Genomic DNA, 12131 nt, shown 5'->3' with positions numbered 1-12131 from the left:
GCATAGACAGGTACAACAGGCATTTGCTGCAGTTTGTAATTTAAGAACTCCACTTACAATTATTTCCTATCACATATGTTTTTAGGCTGTGTTTAATGTAACTTGCAAAGAAAACATGAATTATTGATTGTGTTGTAACCTTACTTGTGTTTGTCTATAGAGAAAATACAGCTATCCTAGTTTGTGAGGAGTTTGTCTCCTCAAAAATTCTAATGCAGAAATTCATTTGGGATGTATGTAAGATGTCATAATGTAACTGTTTCAAATTCTTACTCTAATTTCTTTTCTTTAAACCTTAAAAATATTGATTGATTGATCAATCGATTGCTTGCAGAAACCCTTGGAATACTTTTCAGACTGGCTGAGAAATTACAAACACGCTTTTCTGGAATGCTTGTACAAACACAGTTACTGAGGCTGCTGTGAATGTGCAGGAGCTTTTCACAGATGTTGGACTCTTCCTATGGGGCACAGGCATTAGCACAGGGATGTTTTGACACCACCCTGTTTGCAGTAGTCTACAACCCGTGATTAACCCTGCCCCACTGACAGTTCCCTGGCATGTGCAGATGCCTCCAGGTGGCCAGAAGAGACATCAGGCTCCTTGGCAGCATTCCCAAAAAGGCCACAGGACAAATGGGAACATCACTCTCACTCACCCAGCCAGGCTGTCCCACAGACTCTGAATTTGGGCATTGCAGGGATCAATCCAACAGATCACCTGCACTTCTCCAAAGCCTGAGCAGAGCTTTGCTGAGAGTTCAGCACTGCCCACAGTGCCCGGGGCTGACACTGAGCGAGCCCTGCATGGGCTGCTGCCCCAGCACCATCCAAGGCTGCCTGGCTGGCACAGCAGGAGCTGGTCCCACTGCCAGGGGTTTATCCCGTCCCTGGAGGAGCTCTTGGAGCCCTGAGAGGAGCACACGGCACTGAGCACGGGCTGCTGAACTTCCATGTCCTTGTTCGTGACACTCTGGGACAGGCTCGGATCAACGGGCCAGAATGATCTGAGCAGGGCAGATGCTGGTTTTATCCACACCTGGGCCAAACAGCACCGTAGGAAAAGTATCACTGGCAGCTGTTCTTGGTTTGGCCATTTTTATGGTGAGGAATACATTTGTATCCCAATTCAGCTTTATTTGACTGTGCAGTTTCTGGGAGCACAAAATTATTTTCACAAACATAAGAAAATTGTATGACTGTAATTTTAAGTGCACATAAAGCTAAATGTAAACAATCCTTATATTAGATAGGAGTTGCCTGCCTTAAAGAACCTATGACTTTGCACCTATTATTTCACTGATTTTGTATCTTTCAGAGGAAGCAGCACAGTTCATTTGAACGAAGCCCTTCCTTACACTTAAGAGAAAAAACAAGTTGTATGAGAGCTCTGCCAGCTGTGAATGCATGAAGAATTGTACTGCTATGGAAAGTGTACACTATTTAACTACATTTTTAGGAGAAGAGCTAGTATATAAATTCATTAATGAAGGAAAGTACCGGAATTTGAATTTTTCTTGTATAATATCAATTTCCCAATAGGTTTTGTGACTGTATTTTTCCCTGTATGCAGACTTCCCTGGCAGTGACATCTGTGCTGAGTGCTGGATTGGATAGCTGGGTCTGGGGAGATGCCTTTAGTTCATGGCACACACAGGTCTCAAGAGGGTGTCCGGGTGTCCCTGTGCTCTGGCACCAGCTGAGGTGTGCAGCACTTCTAGGGCTGCCTCCAGGTGTGATGAGCTCGAGTTAAAGCTGTGCCTTCTGCTGAGCAGCTGCTGCCACCTGACAAGGAACAGCTTGGCCTAATATAATAAACAGAGGCATCTACATTTCTTACTAATCCCAGGGTCTGATAGAATGGTTCTTCATCCTGCTGTGATCACTGAATCACAGGGTTAATTTCTACAAATGTCCCACTTTGTCTGCTTTATCCCTGCCAGCTCCATGAGCCTCGATATCCTGCTGCTCAACTTCCTTGAGAAAAACTGTCCTTCCTTGGAACAAGGTTCTTCACTAACAGTTTGACTCAAAAGTTGCTCACTGATGTCTCTCTGATTCCCAAGTTATTTCAGATCTACAGCTGCCTTTTAGGGATATACCCTGCTGCTCATTTGATTTCTGAGGGATCTTCTTTTACTATTTTCAGGATTGAGCTAGAAGAAGCAAGTCAAGGTTCAAGGGAAGGACTTGTGTTTCCTACTTCATCCAGGGTCATTTAATTTGAAAAGTTTTAGACTTGGATTTTGAACAGTGAATTGTCTTTGGGCCAGATTTAAAAATCTCTCAACACACTCATGTTTTCAACATGCAAGCTTTTACACTCAGATTAGTCTCTTTCACTGAATGTTAGTAAAAAATTGAATGGGTGATGAGCCCTCCATTTAGTGTTTTTCCTTAATGAAAATTCCATAGTGATGCTGAATAAAGTGCTTGATTTGGATACTCCTGGAAACTCCATGCTTTCTTTCTCCCCTTCCTTCCTTCAATGTATGGAATACCAACATTTATGTCATGAGAGTTTTTCCCCATGTGTTTGTTTGAAGATCATGCATGTAGTAATGTTAAAATCATCTGATATAGAATCATTTTCCCACATACTTAATTTTTGCCTCCAACTGCATCCCACCTAGACATCTTTTTCACCTACTTCCACTCTGATAATTGACCAGTCTTTTCTCTCTTGGATCACTAATTTGTCCAAATAAGACTAAAATGCAATGATCCCTTGAAACATGGTCATCTAGTCACTATAGTTCGTATTTCCCCACTTATTAGGTATCAGGACTTAATTCTGACATGTAATAAATAGTATTTCAGCTTGAAGAGGCAGAGGACATGAATTCAATTGAAATCAGTGCATTAATTTTGTCTTCAGATTCTTCATGAACTGTTTCAAGTTTGGATGAACAATTAATGCATCAGTGACTTTAACAGACAGGGAAAAGATGATGATGAGTAAGCAAATAATGGCTTGCTTCAGCACACAGCAGGCTGAAGTTTAAAAAGTGAATTTCATCATGTTTTGGAGGTTTTGAAGAAGAAAAGGGAGAATAAAAATCTTTAAACCTTTGCAAGTCTCCTACATAATTATGCCAGTGTTAATGTGAGAATCTACAGAGTATCCTGCTTAATGATATACGTAGGTGTGGAGGTTTTTTATTCATTCATGGGTATATTTGTGGAAATAATCATAGATAAATGACTTTTTTCTAACCCTTTACAGGAATATTTGCATCTCATGTACATTCATGCTCTAAACTCTATGTGCTGTGGAAAGAACACTAGTGCTTAGATAGCATGGTTTCCTTCCAGAAAACTCTTTTTTCCTATTGATTTGAAACTTGTGCCCTGTTCTGCCTGGGTCAGCACAGCAGTGCCACTCTGTCTCCAGATGGAAGTTGTCTTTCCCTTTCTTCATCCTGTTCTGAAATCACCTTGAATTCCTGCCTCCCACAGCTCTGCCCACTGACAAATAAGTGCAGCACCAGTCCATTGTCTCCATACCTGTGCATTATTTGATGCCATTCTACAGAACCTGGTGGAGATGTGTGGGCTGTGAAAGTATTCAAGGATTTCTGTATTTTCACACCTGAATATTGTCACAAATTTAATAATGCCTCTTCTGCCTAATGCAAACTGTTTAAATTCATATGAAGTTCAAAAAACACACCTATAATTATTATAATAAAAAATTTAATTTTGCCACAATACTTGCTTCAAATGTGCACAATTTCATATTAGAGGTACTGGGCTTCCACCTCGTACTGAAATATTTTAATTCAAAGGATAAACCAAGAGGCTTGAAGAAAAGAATGGACCAGATGAAAGCCTCTCTAAATACCATACAAGTCCAAAATGAGCAAAGGAGTTATCAACAGTGAAATTTCTTTATTTTTCAAGTTCAATACTAACTTCTTTCTACTTCTAAAACTTCCTATACTTCTTCCATCTAATCCTACATTTTCAACAAATAATCAACTGCTCAGTTCCAATGTAAACTACAGTTCTATATTAACCTATATAATCCTAAAAGCCTAATCTCAAATTTGAAAGAAAAATCCAGATGTCACTGGTTTTTATGGCTGAAGCAGATGTGTGGTGCCAGGACTCCACTTATTGCTTGTCAAATTCAGATATTCGGCTCTGAATATGGGACAGCTTTTTGTGGAGGTACTGGCACCTGCTCTTCATTTCAGAGTAGCTGGGGCTACCCTGTGAAGGAGAAAGCAAAAGAAAATTAGGGCATGCAAACATTTCTGCAGAGTTTAGAATCTGATGTCCTTTGCTTTAAAAAAGCCTTGAGCCACACTCAGCAGTAACCATGGCCCTGCAGGTCTGGTGCCACACATACCTGCTGTAACTGCTGATACTCTGTCAGGATTCGATGAAGCAGCATCTTCAAAAAGAAAAAAAAAAAAAAAAAGAAGAACGTTTCACTCCAACCATAAAATGCAAACCTATGCAAAACACTAAAAGAGCCCTCAGTTTGACTGTAGAGATTTTCTTCCCTGTGAGCCACCACTCTTCTGGGAGCTTGGCAAAAACCAATCCCCAGCTCCAGCATCCCCCAAGATCTGCAATTAAGCCTCTCAATAGGGAACAGAAGGAGCACATGCTCCAAGACTCTGCTTGGGACACACCTCACCTTACTCTTTGTTCACAGTAAGCTCAAACAGGGTGTTTTGGGCAGGGTCTCACAAAAATCAGACCCAGCCCAAGCAGTGTCTGAGCACATATGCCAATGCTGCAGTTTCCCTTTGTCTCACTGAGCAGCTCCAGGGAATCCAAGTCATTGCTGGGATGAAACACACTCCTCACAGTTTTATCTTTCTTTACCTTATAGGCTTCAGAGCCTGGAATCAGACTCTTCCATTGCTCATAAAACTGTGTAAAATCTTTGTTGATCTTATCAATCTGAAAATGTAAATTCCTGTATTCCTCATACTCTGCATTGAAGTCATCCTTGTAGTGCTGGCGTTGCTCCAAGGAGACTATGGCACTGTATTTTCTAAAGGAAAAAAATGGATCATTTTTCTGTGAGTGAACTCTAAGAGAACATTCTAATGTGTTCCTATTCCATAAAGCACATGTGTAGTTTTGCACCAACCACGTGGCAAATGTCAAACAGAGACTCCCAAGGTTCGAGTTAGTTGCTCTGGGACTGACTGTTTCTACAGGCAAGTTCTTTGCTTTAAGAGGATGTAGTCAGGTCACTCCAGAAATCTGCCACATTTCTATGACACTTAGTTACTAATAGTTTATATTGTAGAGGTTTTCTTCATTAGCAAGTGAAGCACATTTAGAAAATATTGGCACTTCTTTCAAATATCAAATGACCAACAAAGACCACAACTTCAGGAAGAGAATAAACATAGCTAAGCTATATTATCTTTCTATATAGGAAAAACTTTTAAATATACATTTACTTTTGAGAACCCATCTGAAATACATTTTTGGCAGGAACTGAATTTATGGTTCTGGTTACACAGAGTTGAACTTATGAGCTCCATTGATGTCTGCCTGTCTAACAGCAAAGCAGAGTTCATGATAATATTTGATTCTTCTAGTGGACAGCATTTACAAAACTGAGCCTTGAACTGAGGTGCTTGTAATGCAGCCATTAAAAACAAACTCTGTATAAGTCTGAAAGTGCAACTACAAAACACAAACCACATCAGCTCCTAACGAGGGTAAAACTCATTAATGCCTGAAGCCTCTGATGGGTGAAAAATTTTCTTCATTCCCTTCTCATTCAAATAAAAATGAGTGAGGTTTACCAAGCTCGTGATACAAATCCAAGAAGAAGTGTCAATGAGAATAATAGACACCACTTCCCAACACTGACACACCAATGCTTCTGCTCCTCCTGGCCTGCACACCAGCTTCTTTTGAATGACAAAAACTCCCTCACACGGGAAAAAATCCTTGTAAACACCCTGAGATTAATTGCTACAAGCAGTAAATCATTAACAAGTTGAAATTCAGTACCAGGACAGAGAGCAGCTTGTGCCAGGGATGCATCCCAGGCCAGATGCACCTGACTGCTGTGCTGGTGTGTTCTGAAATCCACAGATGTCTTTCAACATCTGGGGAGGTACTAGAGAAGAAATAGCCTGGACTTCTGGGTTCTGCCCAGTGACATTTCCTGGCAAGAGTCCTTGCACAGGCCTCACTCAGCTGCTCCCCTGCAGGACCACCTTGCCCTCAGCCTTCCCACGGAGCATCCCTGGCTGTATCCAATGTGACCCAGGGCCCTGCAGTGCCTGCTCCAAAGGGCACAGCTGCCCCAGAGCCCCAGGGCTGCAGGAGGCCTGGGTGCCCTTGCCAACATCACTGCTCTGACAGCAGCTGGCAGCCATTCCAGTGTTTGATACCACACACACACAGTTCTGCCTCCCCTCCTGCACTGCAAATACAAGGGGGGGATGCAGCACCACTGCTGCAGCTGACCCTGAGCAACTGCACTGCAGGAAGGGAGGGCCAGCCCAGCCTGAACCCACCTCGGTGTTCATTTCAGCTCTTAGCCAAGGAGGGCCAGCAAAACCTTCTCAACATCATCCTTTCAAAACTGGGAAGAGCTTCACAGGGCACCCACTGCGAGTGGCAAGGCTCAACTGCTCTTTCACTCACCTCAAGTAGTCTGCTTGGGTGTTTGTGGCAGAGCATGTGGAGACAATGGAAGTTTGTTTTCCTTCTCCTGCAGAAAAGCAGAATTTTGACACTCTTCATCAGGAGATCTTTCAAAAGCCAAAAAATACCCACTGGATGGTCTTGTAAAAGTCCTTCAGAGCTTTGTTCTCACAGTAAATTACTCAAAAAAGCTCCAAAAATCAATAATGGGGCACACAGAATTTTCTCTCCAGTAGCCAGTTCTGGGCTGTAGAAAGAAGGCATGGCCACTTTTCTCTACTGCACTACCATGGTGTAAAGCCCAGCTCAGCTTTTCTGTTTTGAATGCATGAGGTGGCATCTCTACAGCCATTCCAGTCATGCAGCAGCAGATGCAGTTTCACAAAAGACAACAGCTTGAGATAGACAGAGGGGGAGAGAGAGTGATGAACATGGAGGTTCTAAAAAGAAATAGAGAAAAAAGCTGGAGTTCTTCTCATGCCATGTTTTTATGGCCACTTCCTTGTCCATTCCAGAGGCCCAAAGTTCCCATGAAACAAAGTTTGGATGCAAAATTTCTGCACTCTCGTCAGCAGGAGAGTCACAGTATGTTCAATACAACCTGTAAGAACATCTTTGCTGTGTACATTTCATTTCCAAAAGTGCATTTGCTCTCATGGCTCAGTCAGCACAAAAGCTGCAGCCTAAGCCCCAACTTGAAACACAGTCCAGATTTTTCCTTCACCAGCTGCTCTGAATTTTGTGGCTCCTGAAGAACAATGCTCACATGTTTTTAGACTCAAGCAAGAATCTTTTTCTTGCTGTAGAGACTGTGTGTAAGGAAAAGACACTTGCATCCCTTCCAGCCCGAGATCTAAGAGCAGCTGTGACCATCTGTACCTGTGGGTACTCAAATCTTGGGCAGTATAAAGGTGGTACCTCCAGAGCCACCTGGGGACCCCCACCACTGACAAGACCAAGGGTGAAGATGGACTGGCTGTACCACAGAGAATCCATGTGGTGGTGATGATTTCATACCTAATGTTTCTCTCTTCTCTACACCCCACCTCTCCTCTCTTATTCCTTTCTATCTCTCTGGGTTGCATTTACTGTTAATAACATCTGTACAATTGAAAAGGATCTCACTTGTTGCCTAATTTGGGTAGGAGCTCCTCTGAATAACCAAATCTTTACACCACAGTTCTCCAGGGAGGAGTTAGGAAAAGCAGCATATTAATACCTTCATCGAAATCCAAAGGATGTGACTGCTTCAGCCTTCCCAATTCATTTTTCTCCCCGTTTGAATTGGAGATCTCCATCTGCTCCATGGCAGGCTCTGGGACTCTAGAACTCTGGAACTTGTTGTTCTGGTGCACCTCATGGGTGCAGGGGGAAATGGAGCCAACCCTTGGAGACATGTTCTGATTACAAAGGGCTGTGGAAGGCAGCACCCAGGAGGAAGAGAGACCTCCAGCTGCTGGCTGGACGTGACTGGTGAACTGCTGGTGACCAATTCGCCTCTTCTTGCTCAGCACAGGACTGGTGAAGTCAGAAGCCAGAGGCCGTTTCTGCATCAATAACAAAATAATTAATTCATTAATCTATGATCAGGATCAGGATTTGCTCCCATTTGTAAAATAGCAGCATTTCTGAAGTGCCAATGGTTAAAAACAAATTTTCCTTAAATAAAAAGATCATTCATGCTCTATGTCATTTCTACTTTCTCATCAAGACTTCAAGTTTGTAGCTAAAAGGCTTTGGTAGAAAGACACTCCCTTCAGCAGCTCTATCTAAGGCTTCCCCAAAATGGGGAGGTCCAGTTGTTTTTTTCTAGCTCCCAATTCATGCTTGTACACAGCTCTTGCTGTCACACATACACATATGATTTACTAAAGAGTCTGTTTTAGCTGTCTCCCTGTTAAAGACAAGATCAGTGCATCACTGACACAACCCAGGAGTACAGGGTGTGCTGGTTGGTTGTGAATTCTCATCAGGATGATGAAAAAAGACATCAGTCACATGTCAGGATAATCTTGTGCTTTTAGGTGCAGTTGCCTTCACTCCAGCAGCCACTCCACTCTTTAAACTCAAAAGCTGATGGCTAAAATATTCTTTACTTTATACAAGAGACTTTCACAAGTGGTGACTTATGAGCTCTTCCATTTTCTTCAGTTCACTTCCATCTCTCAGCTCCTCCCAAGGACCTTCTCAAAGGTGCTGGCTCACATGGCACAACACACGGCCACAAGCTCCTCACTCCCACAGCAAAATCCAGGACTGAGGATTGAGTAGAACAGGACAGCCATGCTGTTCCCAGGCAGGGCAAAGGAGGAGCAAAATTAAGGCAGAGAAGGGAGTGAGGGAATATCACACTTCCCTAGATCCTGTGCTGGTCCTGTCACATGGATCATGTAGATCTGGAGTAAACAATGAGAATGAAAGCAAGAGAGAGAGAAAAGGAAGCCAGAGGGCCCCATCTGCCCCACCCTTTTATGTACAGCAGCCTCTTATGTACAGTAGTCTTTTGTCCCAGTTTTGTCATGCATGCAGAGCCAGCCTTTGAGTCCTTCTGCAGGGAATGAGTTGAGAGTGGGGACTGAGCTCAAGTCTCCAGGCAGAGCAGAAAGTTGGCTCAGGACAGTGCTGCTGCACCCCTGCAGGATCCTCTCTTCTGATCACAACCTTCCTGCCAAAGCAGTCAGAATGCCTGAGGCACAACATGCTTTGGCCTGGTCGTGCACATGCACATCACAGCTTTTACACCATCAGCAGAGGGCCAAACCTTAATACACAATAGAGAATGTTAAAAATGCAGCAAATACCTGAGCAGGTCTTGCTGGAGCATGTGTCTCAGAAGGTCCTGGAGATGGTGCTTGCCTGGTGCTGGTGGGGTTCTGAGATGGAGTTGATTTGCTGTGAGGGTGGTGAAACATTTCATGTTCCAAGGCCTCAATATCAACAGTCATAGTTCTTTTGTTTCAGGTTATACAGACATTCAGTGTCAGGAGCCAAGGAAACAGCATGAAGCTGATTTGAGGGAGCTTTAGGCTGGATATCAGGAAAACATTCTTGCCCCAGAGAGCGCCCAAGCTCTGGAACAGGCTCTCGTGGCCCCTGGTCACTGTAGCAGGAGCTCAGAAGCATTTGGACAACAGTCTTGGGCACAGGGTGTGATTCTTGTGGTGTCCTGTGCAGGGCCAGGGAGTTGGACTGCAGGACCCTGATGGGTTGCTGCTGACTCAGTATATTCTAACAAGTGAGGCTTCATCTCCCAGGGTGTTTGTTCTGAAGAGTCTCTTCTCCTTCCTCTAAAGACTGAACTTACCTAGCAAGTATCACCTTCAACTTCTCCCTATCCATTTCAGTGTAGCCAGGCCAATCAGTCTGAAGGGTCTGAAACAGATGTTCCTTCAGACTGAAGGAATTATCCTTTAGATTCAGGTTGGCTACCTACAGGCAGACATTTCAGAAAACAAACCTTTATTATGGTTGCTAAATGCAAACTACAGAAATCCAACTGGTTCTTAACAGCTCTTTGTGAGCACGCAACTGGAACTGAACAATATCCTTTGATACAGAGATGATTTATTCCTCTATCACATGAGTTTTAAGCTGAATCAAAGTATCACTGATTGGAAACAACCAAGTATCTCTATTCATATCTCGTAAGTATTTCTTTCAAAACAACATTTAGTGCCACAATGTGTAAGCAGAGCTGGTCAGGCCCAGTGTCCCTCCCTCTTCATGTGGCAGAGCCAGGGTTCATTCCTGCAGAGTCCTTCTATGAGAAAGTCGTGCTCTTGTCTTGTTCTATTCCTTTGACAGTAAATGAGGTTCATATCTTTCTCAAGAGAAATACAAAATCTACTCAAAAAGGTAAAATGAGGTAGTAAAACCTCAAGACCACTGATACGAAGTGTGCTGGTTTAGACTTCATCACCTGACACTGCTGAGAGTTCCTGCTGAGATGGAGACAGGAAAATCTCCATCAATTTGACTGCTATAACACATTAAATAACTCAACAACACACCACCATCATCTCTCAAAATCTGCCCTTTTTCTTTCTTTGAAAACATAATAAACACTGATATTGCACTGGTGGTCTCTGTTGATGTCTGTCTCTCATTATAAAAAATGCAAAGTAACAAATATACCCAGAATCAAGAATTCATGTCTTAAAACCAGAACTAAGATTGTGTTGGAAAGGGAAGCAAGTATGTGAATCCATTTAAGAAGCAACTCTGTGCATCCAAAACTGTGTCCATCTGAATTATCCCCCTGGACGTTGCTCATAGCAAAAGAGGAAATATTCTGATGATCTATGAATGTTTGCATAATTCAACAACAGCCATGTTGAACAGGAAATATTTTAAAAGGAAAGTTTCTTATTTAAACAGTGGAGGAACAAGTAAAATTAAGGATAAAAGAACAACGTGTTGGAAGAAAATTGCTGGAGCCAAACTGCACAATCTCACCTGCTGGAGGATCTTGCCAAGGGTTCCCTTGTCCTTTTGCATGACTCCATCTCTCTGCAAGCGGGCAAGTAACTCTGGCTTCTTGTACGTCCTCAGAGCAAGCAAATGAATCACCCTGTCCCTGTAGGGTCGGCGATAAACAGCAGTGCAAGGACTCTCTTCACTCTCTGCTGGCTTCATGGCTTTTTCCTTCTTCTCAGGTGCACAATGTGAAATGTTTGGTTGGGCTCTTATGATGTCTACTTGTTTTCCCAAAGGAAACGAAAACAGAAAAAGGAATGTCATAAGGGGAGTTTGGGAGAAGGCAAGCAAGTTGATTTAAAATTATGATGGAATTCTTTGAGACAGAGCTGAACTTGCATATCCTTGTGGATCACTGTGAGGTCAGAATATTCTCTGATTCTGTAACAAAGCCCAATCCCTGACTGGCACTACGTGGAGCATGTTGCAAGGGCACCCTCTACCCTACCAGCAACCAGACCTGTCTCACCTGAGTTCCTCTGTGCCAGGCCAAAGCAAAATTTGCCAGCCCCAGTTCCACAATTGTCTCACTACTGCCACTCTTCAATATCAATTGCTGAATGTGAAGTATTCCCTTAGGATCTATGCAAACTCTCACCAAGAATCACAGAAATCATCATTCACATGTGAAACAGCACATCCCTAATGAGAAATTTGTGGTTTTAATTTTGTCTCTCCAAAAAGACACAACACTGTCCCCTTAAAATGCTCTGCACTAAGCTAAGGCAGAGCAAGAGCTGCACTTTCAGTGAGTGACCATCACTGAGCCTCCAATGCAGCCAAGAGTTCAAGGAGAAAGCCATCCTTTCCCAATTGCTGGAATTTATAGGCAAGGGCTTCCCTTGAAATCCAATGCCTCAGTACAACTGAATTGGCTGGAGCTTAGTTTACGAACTAGGTGAGAGTGGTTCCCAAAAAGATCACAAGGTTTGGGCAGCACTCCAGGCTGGGATTTATCTGGTACTAAGGAAGCACATGCTGGAGTGAGCTCCAAGAAGAATTTCAACTGCAAAAGCTGAATT

The 12131-nt window shown here is 43.0% G+C and overlaps 1 long non-coding RNA gene across 1 annotated transcript; it reads right to left on the bottom strand.

Moving 5' to 3' along the window:
- Positions 1 to 7881: 7881 nt before the first annotated feature.
- LOC306816730 lies at positions 7882 to 11236 on the bottom strand. The gene is made up of 3 exons (XR_013777768.1): positions 11089 to 11236; positions 9435 to 9525; positions 7882 to 8180 (listed from the first exon to the last, which is right to left on the bottom strand). It is a non-coding gene; the product is annotated as an uncharacterized lncRNA (long non-coding RNA).
- Positions 11237 to 12131: the final 895 nt, after the last annotated feature.

Source organism: Erithacus rubecula (genome assembly GCF_903797595.1).
Source record: "Erithacus rubecula genome assembly, contig: scaffold_850_arrow_ctg1, whole genome shotgun sequence".
In the NCBI taxonomy this organism is placed as follows: Eukaryota; Metazoa; Chordata; class Aves; order Passeriformes; family Muscicapidae; genus Erithacus; species Erithacus rubecula.
The sequence above is the reverse complement of the archived record's forward strand: the minus strand, read 5'-3'. Positions and strand labels throughout refer to the sequence as shown.